Below are 26770 nucleotides of genomic sequence, written 5' to 3' on the forward strand. Positions count from 1 at the left end.
CGCAGCCCTCTACCCTGACGCATGTCACACTGAATCGCACTGTTGGTCAATTTAGTTAACATAAGAACATAAGAACAGCCCCACTGGATCAGGCCATAGGCCCATCTAGTCCAGCTTCCTGTATCTCACAGCGGCCCACCAAATGCCCCAGGGAGCACACCAGACAACAAGAGACCTCATCCTGGTGCCCTCCCTTGCATCTGGCATTCTGACATAACCCATTTCTAAAATCAGGAGGTTGCGCATACACATCATGGCTTGTACCCCGTAATGTATTATTCCTCCAGAAACTTGTCCAATCCCCTTTTAAAGGCATCCAGGCTGGATGCCGTCACCACATCCTGCAGCAAGGAGTTCCACAGACCAACCACACGCTGAGTAAAGAAATATTTTCTCTCGTCTGTTCTAACTCTCCCAACACTCAATTTTAGTGGATGTCCCCTGGTTCTGGTGTTATGTGTGAGTGTAAAGAGCATCTCCCTATCCACTCTGTCCATCCCCTGCATAATTTTGTATGTCTCAATCATGTCCCCCCTCAGGCATCTCTTTTCTAGGCTGAAGAGGCCCAAACGCCATAGCCTTTCCTCGTAAGGAAGGTGCCCCAGCCCCGTAATCATCTTAGTCGCTCTCTTTTGCACCTTTTCCATTTCCACTGTGTCTTTTTTGAGATGCATCGACCAGAATGGCGACCAGTTCAGTACTGCACATGCTGACCGACACGGATTTCAGGCATGGGGCCTTCCTAGGCCAACTGGGAGATGCCAAAGATCAAAGCCCCTGCTGTATCACTAAGGTGCTGCATTTTCCCCAGCTCCCTATATTCATTTATTTTTCATCAACCATCCTGGATGGGAACCCAATCCTATCTAGTCTCATCCACGCTGATGCAGTGCTGCCCCAGTATGGGTTCTGCTGCTGCATCCTACGGGGAGGTAGATGGCGGGCTCCTTGAGGTAAGGGGATATTTGTCCCCTTCTAGGGTAAGCCCAAGTTGCTGACATGGGGCAACTCAGACCTGCACCTACGAAATCGCTGGTGCAAGTCCCTGCTGACTCATGTCGGTGGATCTGATATGGCACTGCTGTCACTGATCCTGCCCCAAGCCTGATCTCTCTCCCCCACCTCCATCACTAGAAAATGGGCAAGGAATCTGCCTTATGCTAGTCAGGCCATTGGTCAAAAGAACCAATAAGATAAGAACCATTGGTCATAAGAACCAATAACCTTAAGATGGGCAAAGATTCATCTAGTCCAGCTTCCTGTGTCTCACAGCAGATGTCTCAGGGAGCACACAAGACAAAAAGAGACTTACATCCTGTTGCCACTGCCTTGCATCTGGCAGTGTGAGGTAGCCTCCTTCTAGAACAGGGGTGCCCAAACCCCGGCCCTGGGGCCACTTGCGGCCCTCGAGGATTCCCAATCCGGCCCTCAGGGAGCCCCCAGTCTCCAATGAACCTCTGGCCCTCCAGAGACTTGCTGGAGCCCATGCTGGCCTGATGCAACTGCCTTCAGCGTGGCGGCCAACTCTTCGACCTCTCACAAGAGCTGTGGGATGAGGGCTCCCTCCACTGCTTGCTTTTTCACATCTGTGATGCAGCAGTGGCAGCAAAGGAAAGGCTGGCCTTGCTCTGTGCAAGGACTTTTATAGCACTTGAGCTATTGCAAGACCTTCATTCATATGTTCCATCTCTAATATATTCATTTATGTAAATGTATTCAAATTTGAAATGTAAATTAATTCTTTTTTCCCCCGGCCCCTGACACAGTGTCAGAGAGATGATGTGGCCCTCCTGCCTAAAACTTTGGACACCCCTGTTCTAGAACCATGAGGTTGTACATACCCAAATCTGTCCAATCCTCTTTTAAAGATCTAGACCAGATGCTATCCCCACATCCAGTGGCAAGGAGTTCCACAGATTAATGACACACTGGGTAAATATTTTTTTTTGTCTGTTCTAGTTCAGCATTGTTTACACTGACTAATAGCAGTGCCCGTGGATTTTAGGCAAGGGTCTTTCTTAGTCCTACCTGGAGATGCTGTCAGAAACTGAACCTAGGACTTTCTGCATGCAATCAGGTTCGCTGTGCTCCCTTCCCTATACTCGTCCATATGTTGATATCTCTTTACACCCATGAACAGGGTTAGGAAGATCCCACCAGCACCAGAACTACAACTAGAAAACAGGGACATGAGGCCTCAGCCAACACCTCCAAACAAACATGAAGGTACAAGACCAAAAAAAAAAAAAAGTCTTTTTAATTATGAGGAACCCTGCGCTGTGCTTAAGAGAATGCTCCTTTCTCATTTATTGGAACATTGTAATTCCTTTCTAAATGTCCTGTTTCAGTTCTTGCAGCAGATAGATTTACCATTGGTCCCAAGTGGAAAGTCAAACCTTTTAAATTGAGATATTTTGCAAACGTTAACTGTTGATGCTGAGAAAAAATCAATGTGCCTTTGTGGTGGTGGGGGGGCAGAGGTAGCTTCCCCCCTTGCTTTTTTTGCAGTTGGAAAAAAAACAGGAGAAAAGAATATTGCATATGAAAGAAGCTAGATTAATAGAGTTTAAAACAATGAAGTGCAGGCCAAAGCCTTAAGGGCAGATTTAACTGGAGTCAATAGTTTAGGTGCTACAAAACCCCAAAGCAAAAATGGTTACGGTTTTACAGGCACACAGGGACACAGTGCCGAACTTGAGTGCACATTGTGAAAATGCAATTGTGAAACCTATTTCTGCATAAAAAGAGGTTAACAAGAGACCTTGCTTTTCTGCGCTCCAAAGAGAAAAATGCAGCAAGAAGAAAACAGGCTCACATTTTTTCGCTTGCAATGCACACCTCTGATATCATCAACCCTGAGCGCAAGAGCACAGATTCCTACCCACAATCTACTGCTGCAGGAAAGGCAACTGCCTTTCCCTGCTTTGTTTATCAAAAAAATAAGGAAAGCAATTAATGTTTGGAAGGAAAATTGGATAGGCTTGGGCCCTAAGACATCATCGCCAGTTACTTCTGGGTTGGGAGGTCAGATCAACAAATACTAGAAAGAGGCTCAGGGTGGACAGGAGGGCTTCCTTGAGCATGGAAAAGCATGCTTTGGAGCCCCGCGCCACTGAGCTGAACCTCCTACCACTGTTTGTTGGGTCACGTTCCTGGTCTTACTGCCAGGTGGCAGTTGTTCAGGGGTCTCGCGAGTACCGCCAGACACCGCTTCAAGCATTTATTTTTTATTTTATTTATTTAAGAAATTTATATCCCGCCTTTCCCATGCCCAAGCAAGCTGATGGTAATACTGGTTGAGAAACTCTGATACAGATGTCTATGTACAGCATGTTGTTGGCATCCTTCAGTCTCGGAAGACTATGGTGTCACGCTCTGAATGGTGGTTCTGGAACAGAGTGTCCTCTCCAGTGCGCGAAGCCTGGGTAAAGTAGTTATGGAGGATAGGCTGTTTGTTCCCCATGCAGCAAATCCCCCCTCTCCACGTCGCTGAAATGGTCCAATGGAAAGGCAGAGGCCAATACGGTTGGTTCCAGCGGCGTCGCAGGAGTTGCCAGAACGTGACCGTGTTCAGCCATGAACTGCCTCAGGGACTCCGGCTCCTGATATTGCCTCGAGGTTGACTCCTGAAGCCTTTTCCATAACTGGATGTTGCCACAAGGCAGTGGAGGTTTGGGATCAGAGTTTTCCTTCTCTCAGATGAGCTGCCTTCCCAGGCTGACGAGTCCCATCTACCCGGTGGCTGTTTAGTCGCCTCTTACGACAAGTACAGCCAAACTGAGGGCCTATTCTTATCTCCAGCCCCCAGTATGTACAGCATACTGTGACTCAAAGGGAGTTCCCAGCCATTGCTCTCCTTCTGTACCCCCATATTGCCTTTCCAGTGAGTGCCTTTCTCAGTTGCCTCTATGAAAGTGACAAAAAGAAGAGCCTAGTACTGCTTTGAGACCACATTTCCAGGTCTCCTGATTACAGTGGCCTTAGAGCAACAGCAATGGCTAAGTCTTCTGCTTGCTAGGCCACAGTAGAGACAGGCAGAAACACCCAGCAGAAATCATGGTCTGTTTGACTCTTACTAGTCTATCAGCTGCGGAGGGGCTAATCCCTGTGCTTCCCCTTTCCCGTAGGTGGATAATGGGGAGCAGGCAGTGATAGGTAACCTACCTGCTACTAAGTCACAATCAAGGCTTGGGGATCTTCTGGTAGAAAACTCATATGAAGCAGAGACAAATCGCTGGAGTCACTATTGATTGACTGGCAAGATCTCCAGCAGCTCATGGATCGTTTTAGTAAGGCCTGCCAAGATTTTGGACTGACAATCAGCCTGAAGAAAACACAGGTCATGGTTCAGGATGTGGACTCACCTCCCTGCATTACAGTCTCTGCGCATGAACTGGAGGTTGTCCATGACTTTGTGTACCTTGGCTCAACGATCTCCGACACTCTTTCTCTCGATACCGAGCTAAACAAGCACATCGGTAAAGCAGCTACCACGTTTTCCAGACTCACAAAGAGAGTCTGGTCCAACAAGAAGCTGACGGAACATACCAAGATCCAGGTCTACAGAGCTTGCGTCCTGAGTACACTTCTGTACTGCAGAGAGTCATGGACTCTTCGCTCACAAGAGGAGAGGAAACTGAACGCATTCCACATGCGCTGCCTCCAACGCATCCTCGGCATCACCTGGCAGGACAAAGTTCCTAACAACACAGTCCTGGAACATGCTGGAATCCCTAGCATGTCTGCACTGCTGAAACAGAGATGCCTGCGTTGGCTCAGTCATGTTGTGAGAATGGATGATGGCCGGATCCCAAAGGATCTCCTCTATGGAGAACTCGTGCAAGGAAAGTGCCCTACAGGTAGACCACAGCTGCGATACAAGGACATCTGCAAGAGGGATCTGAAGGCCTTAGGGATGGACCTCAACAAGTGGGAAACCCTGGCCTCTGAGCGGCCCGCTTGGAGGCAGGCTGTGCAGCACGGCCTTTCCCAGTTTGAAGAGACACTTTGCCAACAGTCTGAGGCTAAGAGGCAAAGAAGGAAGGCCCATAGCCAGGGAGACAGAACAGGGACAGACTGCACTTGCTCCCGGTGTGGAAGGGATTGTCACTCCTGGATTGGCCTTTTCAGCCACACTAGACGCTGTGCCAGAATCACCTTTCAGAGCACGATACCATAGTCTTTCGAGACTGAAGGTTGCCAACATGAACATGATGTTCAAGGTTTCAAGCAGTATGTGTGTTTGGGGTGGGGGGTGTCTTCCCTAGCACTATGATCTGAGCCTGTTTAACTGGAGGTGTCAGGGGCTGGACTCAAACCATCTGTGTGAAAAGCAGACATCATCTGCTCAGTTGTGGTTTCTCCAAGACAATAAACATGAACGGATGAAGTTTCCTTAACCTTCTGATCAACCAGTCCCAGTGCTATCTATTCTTACTGGCTGCCACTCTCCATGGTCTTTGGCAGAAGTCTATCCCATCCCTTATACCTGACATGCTTGGCACTGGAAAGCCATGGATCAACCACCTCCACTGCTGTTTCAGAGGAAGAATCTGGAGAACCTGAAACAGGGTTAGTCTCGAATGGGTAGAGACTTAGAACAGAAAAAAAACAATTTCTTTAGCAAGTGGGGAATTGTGGAACTCTTTGCCACAGGATGTGGTGATGGTGCCTGGGGCCTATATGCCCTGAAAAGGGGATTGGACAGATTTCTGGAGGAAAAATCCATCATGGGTTAAAAGCTGTGATGAGTATGGTCAACCTCTTGTAGACTCTCTGAATGCCAGGTTCAAGGGAGTGGCAAAAGGATACAGGTTCTTGTCTTGAGTGCTCCCAGAGGCATCTGTTGAGCCACTGGGATATACAGGAAGCTGGACTAGATGGACCTGTGGCCTGATCCTGCAGAACTTATGTTATTATGGGTAACTGATTATGGGTAACTGATGGAGCTTGAGAAAAGTGTTTGTTCCCTTCAGTTAGATTCTCCCATCTTTGGGAACTTTGTAAAGTGCTCCTTCCTCCATATGTCAGAAGGACAATCTGCTGATGGGTCATTCGACACTTACAACCTGAGGGCTTTGGCTGCCTGAATGGATGCTTTGTCAGTGCTCTTCCAGGAAAACAAGACAGGGCTTCTTATGCAAGTAACACATGCAACGCTTGTGCGAAGTAACACACCCCTATTTCAGGCACAAATAGCAGCATTTTTTTTTATTTGGCATGTAAAGGAGGATGCGATGAAGGGTGATTTTTTTAGGGGAGGGGGCCATAGCTCAGATGTAGAGCATCTGATTTGCCCGCAAAGGTCCCAGGTTCAATTTGTGGCAATATATGCAAGGTAAGACTGAGAAAAGGAACCTCAACCCTAGAGAGAACCCTAGAGAGAACCCTATTAGAACCCTAGAGAGATTCTGCTAGTCCATGCAGGAGTGGACCTCAACAAGTGGGAAACCCTGGCCTCCGACCGGCCCGCTTGGAGGCAGGCTGTGCAGCATGGCCTTTCCCAGTTTGAAGAGACACTTCGCCAACAGACTGAGGCAAAGAAGGAAGGTCCACAGCCAGGGAGACAGACCAGGGACAGACTGCACTTGCTCCCACTGTGGAAGGGATTGTCACTCCCTAATTGGCCTTTTCAGCCACACTAGACACTGTGCCAGAACCACCATTCAGAGCGCGATACCAGAGTCTTTCGAGACTGAAGGTGGCCAACAGGAGGAGCTTCCTATGTTCACTGAGATCACAGGAGGGTCTGTCACCACGTTTTCTTGCCATAACACCTAGAAACTTACTGCTTTTTCAAATAAACCAAACCCCAGTTGGTTCCCAAATTTGATCGGACTTTTCTCAGACACTGGGGGTCAACAGCGACCTGAAACGGATCCCTATTTTTGCAGAAACTTCCAAATGCAGCAAAAATGGAGAAAGGGGTGGGGATTTTCAAGATCTTCAAGGCACTTTAATTTCCTTAAGTGCCCAAGGAGAGAGCAGGCACAGGGAGATCAGGGACACAAGGTCAGGGGAGGCAGAGCCTCACCTGTCATAATCTGAGGATATAGTAACAAGCACATACAGGGAGAGACTAGACTGTGGCAGATAAGAGCCTCCCCTGTGATTGTGGAACCACTCAGAAACTGGGTGGATCAGATGCACAATTGGATTCCCTGTGGTTTCACAATCTCGGGGAGGCTGAGCTCTCATCTGCCGCAGCTCTAGTCTCTTCCTGTATAGTAACAGGCATTGCTTGTTACTCTACAGCAGGGGTGCCCAAACCCCAGCCCTGGGGCCACTTGCGGCCCTCAAGGCCTCTCAATGCAGCCCTCAGGGAGCCCCCAGTCTCCAATGAGCCTCTAGCCCTCTGGAGATTTGCTGGAGCCCACACTGGCCCGATGCAACTGCTCTCAGCATGAGGGTGACTATTTGACCTCTCACGTGAGCTCCCTCCACTGCTTGTTGTTTCATGTCTGTGATGCAGTAGTAGCAGCAAAGGAAAGGCCAGCCTTGCTTTGTGCAAGGCCTTTTATAGGCCTTGAGCTATTGCAAGACCTTCATTCATTCATATAAGTTCATCTTTAATATATTTATGTAAACTTATGTAAATTTATTCAAATTTTAAATGCAAATTAATTCTTCCCCCCCCCCGGCCCCCTACACAGTGTCAGAGAGACAATGTGGCCCTCCTGCCAAAAACTTTGGACACCCCTGCTCTACAGGGAGAGACTAAATCTGTGGCAACAAGACCTCAGCCTCCGTTGTGATTTTGCAGGCACTGTAGCTTCCAGGTCGCCCCCATAATGCCTTACAGTGCCACATAAGAGCCCCGCTGGATCAGGCCAAAGGCCCATCCAGTCCAGCTTCCCAGACCTCATAGTGGCCCACCAGATGCCTCAGGGAGCACACAAGACATCAAGGGACCTACATCCTGTTGCCACAGCAAGTGCCTCCCCAGGCATTCACTTCACTGCACGTCACTGAGGGCGATGCGATTTCCCCCCAAAAGATGCACCAGGAACAATGTGTTGGTGTGATGTTCATGGTTTCCTGGGGCATTTTCCAGGAAATAAAATGGTGACTGGCAGGAGCTGGTTACCAGAAGAGCAGCAGGGATTGAGGCAAGACTCTTTCCACTGCTGATGCTTGCCAAGAGGTAACTCTGGGGAAAAAGACTTTATAAGATAAGCCCTCCATACTATTTGTAGGTACTTGGGTGAGTTTTCACCAAATCTCCTTAAACGCATCCCCACCAGATCAAATATTCATGAAATCTTTCAATGGATGACATCATGGGGTCAACACTGGGTATAGCTGGTGTAGCATTGCTTCGGCTCATGGGTTTCGGAATTGATCAGGCCAGCCTTCCTTAAAAGGGTGGGGGCACCCAATGACAGCTTGACTGGCAATATTTACTCTTAATCCCGGCATGGGGGTGAGGGAACCGCATCGACAGCACACACAAGGGAGGCCGGCTCACCCCATCAGTCATCTCACTCTGACTAGGAGGGGCAGACCACGTGCCCCTCCTCCAAGCCGAAAACGGAACCGCTTCCTGCAAAAAACGAGGCGCGTTAAAAACTTTAATTTATTTGGAGATGGGAAATGCAGCCGCGACGCGGATTGAAGATTAAATATTTTGCTCTCTCCGCGGCCTTGCGCTGAAGACGCACATGGACAGAAAATGGCATGCACTTTCTTTTTTTTTTTTTTTGTCTTCAAGGAAGGATGGATAAAAATGCTTCTCCAGCCTGCACTCCCCCCCCTCCCCTTACCCCGGCACGCTACTCAGGCGCTTGTCTTTAACAAGCAGCTCCAAATGACAGCTTTAATCACTGCCTCTGGCCACTGAAAGAGGACGCTAATGATAGGAAAGAACAGAGAGCCATTTGCATCAATCAGCTCGGGTCTAAATCACTTTTTATGATAATGCACCGAAGCGGGAAGAGTGCCTCTGATGCCTCCTGCATGATGATGTACCACTGCGCTGTCTCCTCTTCTCAGACCGCCACATAAATCTCAGAGAGATGCCCCCGCAGCCCCGCCCTGCGCCAGCCGGCAATGGGCCCATGTTCTACACCATTAATGATCTACCACAAGGGTAGAGTCAGGAGAGGTTAAGCAATCAGCTCGCCCGGCTCTTGCTTCTCCGTAAGCACGGCCCTGCTGCTCACAAAGCCCGGTGGAAAGAGGCGGGGAGAGAAAAGGAGAGATCTTGAACCGAGCGAGGAGGAAAGCCGAATCTGGACGCCAGAATATGGCAGGCAAACCAGCGACGCAGAGCTGAATTGTTACCTCTGGCTTGTGCTCCTTTGGTTGTCTTCGGGCCTGATCAGTGGCATTGCTAGCAGGGTGCAGGGGGTGCAGAGGGTGTGGGCTGAACCGGGTGACACACACGGGGGGGTGACACCACTACTGGACAAAATTTTTTTTTTTTCAAATAATGCCATCATGTTATATATCAATCAAGGTGCAATTTCATGCAGAATGCAAGGAAACAAACCACGTCGAAACATCTCTATTCTTTCCAAAGTTCTAGTCGAAAAACCAGTGGTGGCAGGGCAATGGCGCGTCACCACACCCACCGCCCAAGGCGTTGCCCCACCCACTGCATGGGAGGAGGTCCATCATAGGAGTGATGCGCTGACCTCCTGCACTGGGTGACACCACTGGACCTGATTCAGTGGGTCATTGCTGCAGAGGCTGAAAGCCCAAGCACAGTGGCTTATGGAATTTACTGCCACATGATGTGATGTGACTATGACATTAAAGCTAAGATGCATTGTTGCGCCCACTCTTTTCTGTAAACATCTCTGTGGTATGCAGAAGTTGCATATAGCCTATGGAACTCACCACTACATGAAGCTGTCACACAATCTAACTATCCCTACTTGTCATGGACAGTCACTGTTTTTCCCCGGTCGCTGCCCCTGTCCTTTGTTGCCCCAATGTTTGGGACTTCCTTGTTAGCATTTTCTCACTTTCAGTTGTCATTGTTGGGAGCTCAGGCTCTCTCCCTAGAGCAGCGATTTTCATTCAGTTTGCTGCGGCACATCGGTGCGCTATGAATGGTCCTCAAGTGCGCTGTGGGAGTTTGGGGGAGGCAACTTATTAGTAGGGCCATTGGGGAATGTGAGCTCCCCACCAATAGCATGATGTGCCTTGTCAATGGTAAAAAAAAAAAAAAAAACAGGTGGTCTGCCTTGCCAATTTTAGCGCGTCGTCAGTGTGCCATGAGATGAAAAAGTTTGAAAATTGCTGCCCTAGAGAGTCTGTAGAAAATATATGGGAGAATGAATACAACTAACAACAACAGTTAATTTGTTACTACAGTTGCCCTAGAAACAGAGCCGCAGAACCCGGAAGAGTTTTTCAGTTATTTTCAACAGCTGTGCTCCAAATTCCCACCTCACACTTGTGCACCTTTTGCAGCACACCATTGTGCCATGACACACCAGCTAAAAATCACTGACATGGCATTACTAAGATTTTGCTTAAGGCAGTGGCGTGGCTGGGGGGTGTGTGTGCAGGCCACACCACATGATGTGCATGGTGGCGGGGGGGTTGACAACACTACTGGCCAAAAAAATTTAAATCTTGGTATTTTTGAATAATACCACCATGTTATATATCATTCAATGTGTAATTTCATGCAGAATGCAATGAAACAAACCCCATTTAAATATCTCGATGCTATCAAAAGCTATAGCCAAAAAACCGGAAGGAGTAGGGCAATGGCGCAACACTGTGCCCACCACCTGGGGCATTGGGAGGGAATCCTGGGTGATGTGCTGGCCTCCCACACTGGGTGACGAAAACCCTAGTGATGCCACCAGCTTAAGGCTTAATGCTCAAAGGTGGCGATGGTTAAGCACACTTTGGTTTTGACGGACTGTGTTCACCCTGACGAAAAACAACCACCAAGCAGGGCCTCCGCTGAGCAAATGTGTTGCTTGTGTTCATACCATGGAACTTGCCTGTGGCAAGACCAGAATGGAGAGGTGGGGGCTGAGTATCGCCATCCCCCTGCCTTATATTTTAACCTCAGACATCCGCATAGTTGTTTAGCACTTGCCACACTCCACCCTGCACCTCATGATGGGAAAGGGGAGCAGCTTGCTCAGGCGAGGAAGGGGAATTGCCTGTCTCCTTTAGTGCCTCTGCTTTGCCTCTGGGACACAGGAAAAAGTCAGCACCGCATGGCTAGTATCAATGCCGTAGCAAAAAAAGGCGGGAAGCAGGAGAGGCCTCAGGCCTGCAGTATGGCTCCCGCCACACTCCCATCCTTTGCTTTGAAAACGGATGAGGGAGCTGTTCACTTAGGAAAGGAGGGAGAGGAGGGTGCCATCCCTCATGGTTGACTTGGTACCTCAAAGCTAGGCCTCAATGTTGCCATTGCACTCACCTCAGGTTGCACTCATGCCTCACAAGCAGAACAGAAGAGCAGCTTCTCCTTTGAGGTACTGAGCGGGGAATTAAAAAGCAGCCCCCACATTGCTGGAAAAAGAACTGAGGCAAAAAAGAAAGAAAAATGATGCAATTCATGCAAATTTCCTTTTGCTCCTTCAATGTGGAAGCCAATGAACCAAGAACCAGTGCTGGTCCCCAAACGCACTGTTGTCGCTTTGCCTCCTTGGCAATGTTTCAAAGGATGCTGCTTGTCACAAGCCAGTGCAAGACACCATGATGGTCAGCCAAGCGATATGATGGACAGGCAGGTCGCCATGTGCAAGTCATGGCCTTGCCTCAGTCCCAAACAAAAGGCAGGGAGTCGTGTGGGAAGGCAGGGCGCAAGTCTGCTTTGCCAAATTCCTGGTCTAAGCTTTGCCTAAGGAACCTATGCCCACTTTAAGCTAATGAGCTCTCCTTTGTTCCTCAACAACGGCCCTTGCTCCATACTGCAGCACTGCTAGACCCCACCACCAGGGTAGCTCGCTGGTTCAACCTGCAGAGGTCCTCTTTCTTCCCCTCTCCTGCCAGCAGCTTCTCCAGCCACCACAGCAACACCTGGGTCATCAGCAGGCCTTGGGAGTGGCAGCCACACACCAGTCTCCAGTAGTCTCTGTTCCAGCAGTCCCCATTCCAGCAATGCTCAGAAGTCCATTCACCTGTCTCTCAGTTAGCCCATTGCTCAGTCAGCAGGTCCATCGGTCCATCAGCCAGTCCATTAGTTCCTCAGTCCATTAATTCATCAGTTTAGTCCTCCCTCCTCCGTTCCTCCAACCTTCTGCTCCTTCTGCTACCACCAAACTCTCCCTTCCTCAGGTGCTGCTTTTATCCCTTCATAACCCGGTTGCCTCTAGTGGCTGCAGCTGTGCAGCAAACCCCCTGCTAGTTAGAGCCCTGGGGTTAACCCATGCTTGACTGCCAGAGCAAGGTGCCACTGTTGACACCACACCCTATCTCCTCCAGGGATCTTGCGCATTTCCACTACAAAGTCACGGCAAAGTCACTCATGCGCCTTGGGACAAGTCAGGGGAGGAAACAGCGGTCTCCTCAGGAGTGGTGTTTTCCTCAGACTTTGGGGTTGGGGCATCTCCAAACTGGAGAATTTCAGATTTGTAGTTCAGTGTCTTTACCCAGGCCTGGGGGTGGTGGGGGTGGTGGGGGTGGCAAAATCCCTGGGGCCCAGGTTTCCAGAGGGCCCAGACCAAGGCAAAACAAACTATGCAGCACAAAACAAATTTATTACAGAATAAATTTGGGTAGCTCAAATTCAGACTACTCAGGGGTATATTTCCACTGCAGCTTTAACCCAATTTCAGTCCACTTCTATTACTCCAAGGCATTTAGGAAGGGGGGCAAACAGGCCAGCTCTTAGCAACCCTGTTTTGACCATTTTGTGACACCAATCACACCTGTGGCCATTCCCCTACAATTTCATCCCTCATCTGTCACATAAACACACCCCAACATTGGGGCAGAGTTTGGTCTATGGGGTGTGGCAGCACCACACACATTAAAACATTTGCCTTCCTTCCGATTCAGTCCACAGCCCACAGCTCCCCTGAGGCGACAACCCTGGAGAAGGGTGCCTCTGAGTGCATGCAGATGGCCGCTCCCTGAAAGGTTGTCTCCCTCACTGTGCAGAGGCAACGGCATCACTAGCAGGGTGCAGGCTGCACCCGGGGGGGGCGTTGACACCATCACTGGCCAAAATTTTTTACATTTTGGTATTTTCAAGTAATACAATCATGTTATATATCATCGGATGCGTCATTTCATGCAGTATGCAATGAAAGAAAACAAGCTGAAATAGCTGTGTTTTATCAAAAATTATAGCCAAAAAACCAGTGGGGGCAGGGCAACCACATCCACCTCCCAGGGCGTTGCCCCACCCACTGCATGGGAGGAGGTGACATGCTTGCCTGCCATTGATTAGCGGGCAGAGCTCTCTAACCAGAGACAGACAATGATATTCCAGACTGTCTCGGGATCCCAGCCTTCTACTTTTACAAATTAAGCCCTCGGTGATGGATCAAGCAGAGAGTAAGAGAAGAAAGATGAATTTGCCAGCTGCAGCCCTGCTAAGTTTTCGTTTTAATAGCTTCCTCTTAACTGCTCCCTCCCTCCCTTCCCTCCACTGCATTGCTTTTTATTACCCCAAAAAGAAAATCTTCAAAAGGTCCATTTGATCTGCCCGTGTGATGTTCTCTGTCCACCAGGAGTTCATTTAAGCGTCGCGGCGAAGACCACATTGTCAGTGAGTCTCATTTTCATTTCAGCCGCACATGACACCTTAACGGCGCCGGAACCGTCGCCTGGCGCATAGCGTCAAAAACACACAAGCAGATCAAATGCAGCCTTTGATGTGTTTCACAGTGAAACATCTTTTAAAACATACACACGCCAAAAGGGTAAGGGGGGGAACCCTTTTAAAATAGCTTACAATATCTACATCACATTGTGTGTGTGTCCCCGCTCCCCTCTGCTGAGCCAAAGCTAATAAGCATAAACCTCCTGAGAAATTTCACTTGCCTTATAAAAACACATTTGTCTTCCCTTGCAAGTTCTCACATGTCACACCTTGGCAGAAACCCTGACACTTGCTTCAGATTTCACTTTTTCAAAAATTTCAGTGCCACTACAAATGCACATTCCCCTGGGGGCTGGGGATTGGCTTTACTTGTTTGGCTGTACTTGTCATAAGAGGCGACTAAACAGCCACCGGGTAGATGGGACTCTTCAGCCTGGGAAGGCAGCTCATCTGAGAGAAGGAAAACTCTGATCCCAAACCTCCACTGCCTTGTGGCAACATCCAGTTATGGAAAAGGCTTCAGGAGTCAACCTCGAGGCAAAATCTGGAGCCGGAGTCCCTGAGGCAGTTCATGGCTGAACACGGTCACGTTCTGGCAACTCCTGCGACGCCGCTGGAACCAACCATATTGGCCTCTGCCTTTCCATTGGACCATTTCAGCGACGTGGAGAGGGGGGATTTGCTGCATGGGTAACAGCCTATCCTCCATACCTACTTTACCCAGGCTTCGCGCACTGGAGAGGACACTCTGTTCCAGAATCACCATTCAGAGCGTGACACCATAGTCTTCCGAGACTGAAGGATGCCAACAACAAATGCACAAAAGCCCACTGAGAAACTGAGAAATATTTTACTATTTTTTTTAATGTTTTGTCTTTTATAAGACAAAACATTAAAAAAAAAAAAAGTAAAATAGTCTTATAAAAGCTCTTTGGACTTCCCTAGAAAATCAGCTGCTCAGATCCCAGTCCTTAAATTTTCTTTGAAATTCACCTGTGTGGACTTCTGGTGCCAATTCTAAGCAGAGGAGGTGATACCATACAACCCTTACTCAAGTGAAAAATGCTCCTTGAATAACAAAATCCCCCCTTTTTTCAGAAATGCAGCTGAGTTTCAATGATGCCCTGGTGGTAAGTGGGTATTGTGCTAAATGGAAATCTCCCTGGATGTTATGAAAGTTTATTACAACGTAATAAAGATAAGAACCTATATGTTGAGATCAATTCCTTGAGATTATGCAACATCTGGTTACATGCTCCACTATAGGGGGATTTCAAAGGACCTCAAGCAGAAGGAAAATAGTGGCTCTTGCACAAGAACGTAAGAATATTGAGTGTTGGGGGAGAGTTAAAACAGACAAAAGAAAATATTTCTTTTCCCAGTGTGTGATTAGTCTGTGGAACTCCTTGCTACTGGATGTGGTGATAGGGTCTGGCCTCGATGCCTTTCAAAGGGAATTGGATAAATTTCCAGAAAAACAGTCCATCACCGGTTACAGGTATGTGCAAACTCCTGGTTTTAGAAGAAGGCTATGTCAGAATTCCAGATGCAACAGGATACAGGTGTCTTGTTGTCGAGTGTGCTACCTGAGTCATCTGGTGGGCCACTGTGAGACTCTCTCTCTTTCACACACACACACACCTCTACTAAATATGCTGTGGGTTTTTTCCATGCTTTCATTTCCAAGAACAGAAAATCACTTATCGTGGAAACATGTCTACCACTGACAACATCTTTTTGCAGTTTGGACCTACTCTTACATGCTGCCAATTCTGCCTTTGTGCACAAAGACCGAGATCCTCAGACAACACGTACCACCTAAGCAAAGGCTCTTCCAAGGCCGTCAATGGGTCCATCCTCTGAATCACAGGAAACTCCCATCTAGTGAATCAGATCATTGGTTCATCCAGCCCCAACTGGTGATGCCATAGTATGAACCTGGGATTTTTTTTGCATGCCGAGTCTGTGCTCTGAGCTGTTGTGCTATGAGTGCTTCTAACTCCCCAGGGTCTGAGACTGAAGTCATGGCATTTGGGGACCCACAGGTCAAGATGCAATTGCTTAGTGGACACACAAGCTGTGCAGTCTTTTCCCAACGACAGCTACATTTATATTCAAGAATCTGTCTTTTTGAAATGTACAGGTGTGCCCCTTATCTGTGGGGGATCTGTTTCGGAACCCCCTGTGGCTAGCCAAAACTGGGTCCGTGTGGCCTGGATCCCCCTGGACTTCCCCTCTGAAGGGGCTTCTGAGCTCAGCAGAGGCCACAGATATCCATTCACAGCTTCTGGTGGGTTCAGACTGAGCTTGGCAGTAGAAATAACAAAATTTCTGGTTTCACAGAGAAACTGGAAGTGATGCTTTTAATGCCTTATAAGGCATTAAAAACATCACTCCCAGTTTCTCCCTCCATGGCCTCTGCTGAGCTCAGAGGACCCTCCGGAGGCGAGGAGGCACATGGGGAGGGGGCACGTGCAGAATGGCCCACAGACTGGATTCGTGGTTAACTAAATCAGTGGATATAGGATCCACAGATACCCCATCCAGTATTTTCAAAAATCTTCCCCTGCAGAGGTTGTCTGCAGAGGTTATGCAGAGGTTGTCTGCATATCCCACCTTGGAGGTAACTGTTAGCAACCAGAACAAAAGCCAGATAACAAATCACCTTCTTTCAACCAATTAGAATCTATAGAGGAAATGTCACCTCACTGATTCAACCATGCATACCTGTTGCTAAATCACTTTAAACCAGATGGAGGTGACCCAGGTGGCAACAATGGAACATGTAATTGCCATGGGACGTCCACCACTTCGAAACAAAACACACATTGCATTTCAGAGTACCTTGAGACTTTGGCACCGGTGGGGAGTAGAAAGCAATTTTAGACTCTGAACCAAAACATTCCATGTTTGATCCCTAACAAAGCAGTTAGCATCAACACCTCCTCTCCCCTAGAGACAGAGACACAGGAGATTACTCTGGAGGAATAGAGTCTAAATAGATGCACACTGGTGTTGATTCTCCTCTCATCATTTTCCATATTATGGGGCAATTAAACCCTTGGGCTTCTCCTATCTGCGACAAGCCAGCAATGTAAGTTCATAGCTCAGTCATGACCAGCAAATGGTAAAGGAAGCCATTGAAATGGCTGATTTATGCGTAGTTATTCCAGGAGCTCAGAAGGCAGTACAGCATCTCCCTCCCAAGTTGTTCTCACTAAAATCCTTGTGAGGTAGGACAGGCTGAGAGAGAGTGAGTGACCATCATACAATCACCCACTCTGCTTCATGGCTACGGGGATTTGAACCCAGTTCAACTTGGTGTGAGATTCTAACTAGCATGAGATTATCTCATGCTGAGTGCCAATTCCTATGTTAAGAATTTGCTTGTTTACTGTAAATAGCTCAGCAAAGCTAGTGTGGCACCTGGTAGGGTGGGAACTGAAGCTGAGTAGCAGAGCACCTGTATTGCAAGCAGAAGGTCCTAGGTTCAGTCTTGAATGGAAAAGAGTTTTGTCCGAGCTGGAGAGCTGCTGGCAGTCAGTGTGCAGAAGGACCAATGGTGAGTCAGTAGAACTCACCTGTTCATCACCTGTTGACCTGTTCATCACCACCTGCTGTTGGGAAGGTTGTGCTAACCTTGCTTACATCCAGTGGCATAGCTAGAGGGGTTGCAAAGTTTTAAGTTTTGCAGGGAGCCTCACTACGACGTGCAAGTGGCCCTTCTCCCTTCCCTTCGGAGCCATTCCGGGCAGGGTGAGCAAAACAGAGACATTCGCCTCCCTGCATTCACCTCTGTTTTGCTCCCAGTGCCCGGAACTGCTCCGATGGGAAGAGGGAGGGGCAGCTTGCAAAACTTAAAGCTTTGCACCCCCTCTAGCTATGCCACTGCTTACAACCACTTCTTTTGAGCAACCACTCAGCAAACTTCCCTTGCAGATTCGACGGTCTTAGATTGTTGATTGATTCCATGCAAAATCCATGGATCCAACATCCTGCAGTAGTTCCACATGTGCTTTCATCCTTCAGTCATTCACTTATCTTTTTATATGAGGGCTTCACTAGCCAGGGATAATCATTTGAAGTTGCTATGATCACTCTGCTGCTTTGCTCGGATAAGGAAAACACATTGGTTGCATCTGCGAGAGACAACCGTGCCTGGAAGCCATAGAAGCAGCTACTGATTGCTTAACCAGAGGCTGAAGAGGAAAGCATTGGAAACAGAACCTGCAACAGACAGCTGTAGCTTTTTCAAAGCATCTCTCTCTCACCCTTGTTTACACAACTTAGAGCAGCCATTTTCAACCACTGCGCCATGGCACACTGGTGTGCTGTGAGTGGTCCACAGGTGTGCCACAGGAATTTGGGGGAAAGTCATTAATTAGTAGGGCCAGTGGGAGATGTGAGCCCCCCCACTGGCAGCATGGTGTGCCTTGTCAGTTGTCAAAAACCTGATGCTGTGCCTTGACCGTTTTAGTGCCTTGCCAGTGTGCCGTGAGATGAAAATGGTTAAAAACCACTGACTTAGAGTAATGCTGTATTACTGTATTAATGCTGCATTGCTGTAGCCACCCTGGGCCCCTTTAGGGAGAAGGGCGGGATACAAATAAAGTTTATTATTATTATTATTATTATTATTATTATTATTATTATTATTATTATTATTTATTCTGTACATGGATCCAGGATCGGCAGATTCACTTACCCATTGGTTCTCCACACCCAAGCTCCCATGACTTATCTGTCTTCCTTTACTGTGCCAATAAGCACCCATGTCTCTGCCTTTGCAGCCTATGGAATGCTAGAGGAGATACAGAAAGTCAGAACACTAGCAGCAATTGTTACCCTGCACATGCCCGATCTCATCTGATCTCGGAAGCTAAGCAGGGTCAGGCCTGGTTAGTACTTGAATGGGAGACCGCCTGGGAATACCGGGTGCTGTAGGCTTCTACCAGAGTGTTTCCAGACTGAAGGTTGCCAACCATAGAGCAGGGAGAAAGCCAGAATGCTTCCTGTTAGCATTCTCTTAGACTCCTTTCTCCAGCATTCCGGCTGACTGCTTCCTACATTACTCCTCTAGTGTTCCATTACAGGCTGTAAAGAAAGAGACATGCAACATGGGTGGTTGGTGCAACAGTAAGTTTAGGGGTCCCTTTTATGCATAGTTTTGGCATCCACAGGGAGGCTGATGTATCCCTTGTGGATATGGGTGCGACGCGACTCTATAGTTCGGAAATGTTTTGATGTATTTTATAACATATCCAGTGATTTTGTATTTCTTGTTTAAGAATTGTGTTGTATCACACATCACCAGTTCAGTGTGCAATTCCCTTAAATCTCATGCCTCCTACAGCGGGATGTTGGGAACATTTTTAATTATTATTTTTTTTTTTGGCTCACATGATTGCATCTGGTGTCCCTTAAAAATGCTCAGCTGCTTTACCATGGGAGGATCTCTGAATCTCACTTTGCCTGTCATGTGATCAACATTTCAGCGCTAACCCTTACCAGATGACCTAAGGCACCCACAGAAGCTGACAGAAGCTTCAGGCTGAAGAACTCATCCTTCCAAACAGGAGACCAAACACAGGCTTGCTGCGCTGTTCCTTGTCTCACCTGACCTGCTCTGTCTGATACATGACCCTTTGATCTTCACCCACCTGATCCAGTACCTGATCAGATCTCTAGCGCTTCATCCTCATCCTCCTGATCCAATACCTGACTCCAGCCTGTTTTGACCATGAGCACTTTGAGCCTCAACTGCATGCGCCAAAATTGGACCCTCTCCCACCCAGTCAGGCATGTCCAGGTTTTTCCAAAGTCAAATGGCAGAGTAAATGTTGCATAAATGGCTAACTAGATGACATGTGCAGGGACGGTTTCTCTGGAAGAGATGTTTCAATTCTTCTTCTGCAATAGGAGCAACTCATCTTTCAGCGCATAATAGGGCCAGAAAGAGAGACAAGCATCTCTTTTAGGTGTATCACCACTGATTGCACACTTAATCCTCTCGCAATTCCACGCCCACCAGCACTTCTCCGACTCCAAAGCTTCTCCCTTGAAATTACTCATCTCTCTCAGCCATCAACAGATACAGCTTAAACACTCAAGGGAAGCAATCCTTTTTTCCTCACAAGATACCCAAATGGAAAAAAAAAACCTTTCTTTTTTTTTTCCACCTCCATTACATTTTCGTTGAGTTAAATAGCTTAGCGGCACACATGGGAACAAAGGAGAGCAACACAACGGAGTTGTTCGCTTGCTATGCGGCACCAAGTGCTCCGTTCCTGAGTGTTTCTTGGGTTCCCGAAACAGCCAACTTCATTACATTGATAATTAATGTCAATGGTACATCAAAAACACTTCTTGGCTCCCCTTCAATTTGCGCTTGGCCCTCGAAATCAAGCACGAGAGGATTCCGTGCGGAAGGGCATCTGATATCACAAAATGCACAACTTAGATTTGACCTTTTGCTGCTCTTGTGCCCATTTCCCCTTTGGAACATTGGTTCACACTTACTCACACTTGTGATCCAATGTGTAGTTCACACATTGGATGACACCGCAGTTGTACACACCACTGAGCCCAGATCACAAGTACCAAAGGGATCAAAGTGTCTGATCCTACAATGGCCCTGGAGAGTGAGTTTCCCTGTCATGTACTAACACTACAACCCTCACACCGGTTCCTCTGAAGGGTTACCAAAGTGCCATTAGTTCCTCCTAAGGGAACATGTCTAATATGCCTGCAGAGAGGCCATAGCTCAATGGCCAAGTGCCTGCTTGGTCTACAGAAGGTCCAGGGTTCACTTCCTCAAAGCCGTTGCAGCTATGATGGGAATGTCCCCTGCTTTAAATCCTGCTGTCCCTGAGTGTATACAGCACCAAGATAGACAGGCCAAAAGATATTCAAGATAAGATAGCTTAATATGTTTTTACTTGCATGCATCTCACTCCTTTTAAAAGAAGAGGGCTACATCACTGTAAGTGGTCTGTCTTGTATCCTCAGGTTCGATGTTATCTGAAAATGGAATGATGTTCAAATCCAGCTTGCGCCACCAGTGTAGCTTCTTTGGTTTGGGGTTATTCTTTTCCGACAGTAAAGTTCTTCACACAGAAAATGGGCCTTGTGTAACAGCTCCCCCCTCTGCTGCAAACCTCATGAAACAAACGCCGTGCACTTAATTAAAAGTGAAGAACCTTAATGCATCTCCAATGTTTCTAGTGCCACCACTAATTCCACTCAATTAGGACAATAGACTTCCTTTTATTACTTAACTCTTAATTGCTACCAAGTTATCCTGCTTCTTAATTACTTAGCACTAAGCGAGATTGCGCTTACAAATACACGAGACCATCATATTCAGTTCCAACAGCCCCCTCCTCCTTGCGTCAGGCCAAGGCGTAATACCTGGGGGAAAAAAGAATGCATTGCAAAAATCCACCCCTGTTACCTTCTTGCTTCTCAGGACTTCAAGAGGAGATCTGTTTGGCTAAGACTGGGCATCCCTCAACAGGTTCCACCGTCATTCACACACGCTGACTAATGGACACACCACCGAACCAATCAAGGGAGGTGTCATGACATCCAAGGGTAGGAGTTGGGAAAAAGGAAAAGGGGGGAAAAAGATATCCCAAAAAATAGCACCAAATTCACTCCGTTCTGAAGCTGACGCAAAGTTCCACATCTGGAGAAAAAGATCCCGCTAGAGCCAGAGAAGAGAGCGTCATGAAAAATGAAAAAAAAGAATAAATAAATGAATAAATAAATAAAAACCCACCACTTGTACAAAGAACACTTATGTCTTGCTCCAGAAGCTGGCAGCCAGAACGAACCCTCTCCAGGGGTGCATTTCCAGCCCTCGGTGCTTTGCTTACGGATTCTCTCTGCCGATGCCTCTCGGAGAATTTCCAGAAATCAGAGGGTGGCTGTTATGTCAATAATCCCCGGGCACAAAAGGTGACATCCAAGGGTCTTGCCTTGCTGGTTGATCATCACCCAAAAGCCATTGAAAGGACGCCTCGCATTATTCTCACTTTCCACCGGGCAAGAGATGTCTAAATCCCTAGGACAGTAGTGGGGAAACCTGAACAGCCTCTGTCCCTCCGCTGGTTGAGAACGGTTGTGCTCTGAGCTTTGGCTAAATCAGCTTTGTGCTAATTTGCTTTGCCACACAGACTCTCTCTCTCTCTCTCTCTCTCTCTCTCTCTCTCTTGGGATAATGCTGAGCACTAGACCTGAGCAATCTACCCAAACCCCACTGATTGGCCACCCTTTAGAAAACCGAAAGAAAGCCTTGCTTGAGAATTTTTAGTGTAGGGAAAAAAGGGGATATGGCTGAGGCATATAAAATGATGCATAGGGTGGAGAGAGAGAGAGAGAGAGAGAGAGAGAGAGAGAGAGAGAGAGAGAGAGATGCATGTTTCTCTTTGTTTACAAAGCTAGAATCAGGGGTCACTCACTAAAAATAATTGGCAGGAGATTTAGGACAAAAGGAAGCACTTAATCACTAACCATCATTATTTTTAGTCCAAGGGTTCCCAAGCTTACCAGCAACACAATGCCCTCCCTCTGCTGGTACCAGCTGCAGAACCGGAAAGTAAGTGTCAATGGCATGTAACATGATGGTGTTATCGGCACTTTCTTCCAGGTTCCGCAACCTCAGACGACCCTAAAATCAGTGTAAAATGGGCCAGGGTGAGTGGGAGAGTCTCAAAAAAGTCAGTAAAATGATGTGCAGCCCACAGAGCAGACCCTCTGCTCCGTGGTCTGTCCTGATTGCGCCTTCGAGCGGCTTGGTCAGCATGCATCCTGCGACACCCCTGGGACTTGTTACACCTGTGTTACATCATGATGCACAGTTTGGGAACCTCTAAGTTTCAACCTCAAACTGTGGGTCGGGACCCACTAGGTGGGTCGCAAGCCAATTTCAGGTGGGTCCCCATTTATTTCAATATTTTATTTTTAATACGAGTCTTTCTTTTTAATCAAGTCTCGTATATTAGACTTGATGCTACCATAGTATGTGACTGCATTTGGGAAAACGTTACAGACCTGTACTTTTAACAAGGTGCTATGCATATTATTTTAAGAATGATACTAATGGGACTTACTCCTGGGTAAGTGTGGGAAGGATTGCAGCCTGGGATTGTTAAACATTTTCCTGCTTGATGATGGACTTCCAGTCATGACATCACTTCCGGTGGGTCCTGAAAGATTCTGACAGATAAAAAGTGGGTCCCGGTATGTGTGAGAACCACTGCTCTGAGTCATTTGCCGATGGAACTCACTATCACTAGATATGGTGTTGGGGGCTGGGGGTAAGAATAGGCCCTCAGTTTGGCTGTACTTGTTGTAAGAGGCGACTAAACAGCCACCGGGTAGATGGGACTTGATAGCCTGGGAAGGCAGCTCATCTGAGAGAAGGAAAACTCTGATCCCAAACCTCCACTGCCTTGTGGCTACATCCAGTTGTGGAAAAGGCTTCAGGAGTCAACCTTGAGGCAAAATCCAGAGCCAGAGTCCCTGAGGCAGTTCATGGCTGAACACAGTCACGTTCTGGCAACTCCTCTGACGCTGCTGGAACCAACCGTATTGGCCTCTGCCTTTTCATTGGACCATTTCAGCAACGTGGAGAGGGGGGAATTGCTGCATGGGAAACAGTCTATCCTCCATATCTACTTTACCCAGGCTTCGCACACTGGAGATGACACTCTGTTCCAGAACCACCATTCAGAGCGCGATACCATAGTCTTCTGAGACTGAAGGATGCCAACAACTACTAGTTTGGATAGTTTTAAAAGGGGCTTGACTGGTGTATCGATAGTTATTAGTTGTTATGGCTATGCAAACCCTCCAGGTTTAGCGGCAGTCTCTCTCTCTCTCTCTCTTTCTCTCTAATTACCAACTGCAGGGGGATAATGACAAGAGAGAAGGGTGACTCTAATCCACCAAAGTTTATGCCGAAGAAGATGCTGTTTTACACACAGTCAGGCCATTTGTCTTTCTGGTTCCTCACTGTCTCCACTGACTGGTAGCAGCTTTTCAGAGTTTGAAGAACCCGAGACCTTTTGCATACAAAGTTACAATGACTGTCTTTCAGGTGTCTCGGAGACTCTGTAATGTTTGCTGCCACATGGTGGCATAGCTGGAGGGGGGAGAAGCACTCAGGCTGGCAGCAAGACAGGCAAGCAGCCCCTCCCTTCAGAGCCAATCCCAGCAGGGGGAGCAAAACGGAGCCATACAGCCACTGCTGTACGCCACAGACTAGCACACTTACCAACTACCATCCTTGTCACTATACAAGAAAACCATGTCCTTTCCACAGTCCGGAAAAGCTTTCAATTTTTTTTGCACCCGGCGATTCCTTCCCCCTCCACACACTCTCTTTCCCTCCCTCCTTCTCTGTACCTGTCGATGTCTCCGTAGGAACTACTTGGAACGGGTTCTGGAGGCAATACAGTGTGTTTGACAAATATTTCAAAGCGGCTTCATCTTTTCCCGCGGATACAAGCGCCTCTTATTGATACAACAAGGACGTCGCCCAGGCGGACAAGCTCAGATCTCCAAACTGAAGGATCTCTTTTCCATGTTTTTTTTTTTTTTACGCCCTAAAGAAAAAGCTGGAGAAATGTCTAGATAGAAGCTGAAGGAGGGTGGTGGAGATGGAGGGGGTGGTTGTGTGAGAGGAGAGAACAAAGCCATGCAGAAGATGCTGGGAGGAAGCAACCTTTCATATCAAGCAATTTCCCCCCACTAGATAGAGTCCCTGCTTGAGTGTTACCACTGGATGGAAATGCACGTCAGAAAAAAAGAATTGGTAGATACCAGATTAACCCACTTCTGCCCAGCCCACAGGTGTACGCATTTGATCCCTGTTGCGTATATGCAACACTGGGCAGAAATGGCTTTTAAAAATGTTGAGCTGCCACAGCAAAAGGGTGGGCAAGAGGAAGCTCTCAGAAAGGCTACAAGTTCCACACCTCTCCATCCGCTGAATGTCAACTCTGTACCTTCTAGCTCAGTACAATTTTCAGCCGGTGGGCTGCGGCACGTTGGAGCGCCACGAAAGGTCCGCAGGTGTGCTGTGGAAGTTTGGAGCACGGTGGTTGAAAATTGCTGAAAAACTTGCAGTTCTGCAGTTGTTTCTAGGGCGGCTGTCTGTTGCAATGATTTTTCTCTCCCTCTTCTCTGCCGGCGGAGGAAGAGGGGCAGACAATTCGTTATTACAGACAGTTGCGCTAGAAACAGAGCCGCAGAACCCAGAAAAGTCCCCCAGAAGCTGGAAGTGACATCACAAGAAGAGAAGACCATAGAGGTCAGTGAGAAAAAAACGTTGAAAGTCACTCTTCTAGATTATTGAAGCAGGGTTGCCCTCACTGTTGTTATGACTAGAGATAGCACCAAAGATTGTAATTAGCTGGGATCGTGTATAAATTGGTCTAGCTGGTAATGCTCAGGTTACTACTGGGCTAGAACCAGGGTGACCAAATAGGACACATTGCCTATACCTTAAACCCTTGTATAGATAAGGAAATTTTGGCAGGTGCAGCTCATCATGGAAGGGTTTAAAAAGTTGTGCCAGATTCTAGCCCCGTTCCCGGTGGTGTGGCACAGTTCCAGGCAGCTGCTTCGATCTGCACCACCCCTTCAGGTGGCGCAGATCTGAGTAAACCCATTGGGGCCGCTGTGGCTCTCTCAGGGGTAAGGGGAATTTTATCCCCTTGCCTTGGGCGGAGCCTCAGCCGGCCTGAAACTTGCACAGGATACAGCGCAGGCCTGTTCAAGTGTAAGTTAGGATTGTGCTGTCAGTACCATTGCTGAATTAACAGCCCATAAACCCTAGGGAAGAGGACTTAAGCTGGACCCAAAGAGACCGATCACCTTGACCTAGTCCAAATGTCAACTGTGAACGCATCGAAGTGTTTTTCTTCTTTCAAGAGTTACGGCTTTTGTAAGTCTGGTCCGAAATATGTCGTCAAAGGAGTGATTAGTGTTCAAAGTTCTTTAGCCTTCTTTAACACAAAATGAATAGTTGGAATTTAACCACAGTAGGTCTGAACTCCAGGCTCCCTCTGAGCCAAACCACTGTGTAGGAGACTTGCCATAGAGCAGAGATTAGTCATCAGTGAGTTTTCAGCAAAGGCCGGCGCAGGCTTTTTGTGATTGGCCCAGCATGGTGCTCTGTTCTTTAATGGTGGAAGCCCAGCTGAGAACAGCTCCACCTTAAGTGCTGATGGCAGCGATGAGATTCGGAAACTCACAAGTTACAAACCCAGGTGGGCACCTACATTCACGGCACACGCAAGTTTTGTCTTGGCAGTTCCTGTAGGCCAAGACTGCACCAGAGCACACAGCAGCCATTTCCAACCTATTTCATCCCATGGCACACGAACAAGGCGCTAAAATTGCCAAGGTGCACAGTCAACTTTTTGACAATTGACAAGGCACACCATGCTGCAAGTGGGAGGCTCACATCCCCCAATGGCCTTACTAATAAACAGCCCTCCCCCAAACTCTCATTGCACACCTCTGAACCATTCATAGCACACCAATGTGCTGTGGCACATTGGTTAAACAGCACTGGTGTACAGGCTTATTTTTCAAGACACTTCTAACGCAGTAGTGAGAAGCTACCTTGCAGTAATCATTCATCTGTCTCATGAAGACCATTCATAGTACTCATAGCAGTGACATTTAATGGGATGACCCAATCGGATCTACTACCTGATACCACCCCTGACTTGTTGCCCACCTGCTTGCTCCCTCCCTCCCCTCCAAAAACTGGAAAGAATAATGCAGTTTCTTACATTGCTCCTTCCTGCAAATCCTTCAGGGCTTCCCTTGGTGTTGCGGAACATTCACAGGGCCTGATCACTCCTCCTGCCAGTTCTCCTGGGCACCACTGTCTTGATTCTCATAAAATCTTGTGAGATCCAAGATGGCCATGCCCACATTTCACAAGACTTGGGCGCCGCCATCTTGCACTCACCAAATCTTGCAAGATTTTGCTGTTGCCATCTTATG

General features: G+C 47.8%; 1 protein-coding gene and 1 pseudogene across 2 annotated transcripts in view; one reads left to right on the top strand and one right to left on the bottom strand.

Moving 5' to 3' along the window:
* Positions 1–26770, bottom strand: part of AUTS2 (activator of transcription and developmental regulator AUTS2) — a 656992-nt gene that overhangs the window by 104285 nt on the left and 525937 nt on the right. The gene's annotated exons all lie outside the window — the stretch shown is intronic.
* LOC136659479 (5S ribosomal RNA) lies at positions 18572–18691 on the top strand (annotated as a pseudogene).

This window comes from Tiliqua scincoides, chromosome 8 (assembly GCF_035046505.1).
Source record: "Tiliqua scincoides isolate rTilSci1 chromosome 8, rTilSci1.hap2, whole genome shotgun sequence".
In the NCBI taxonomy this organism is placed as follows: Eukaryota; Metazoa; Chordata; class Lepidosauria; order Squamata; family Scincidae; genus Tiliqua; species Tiliqua scincoides.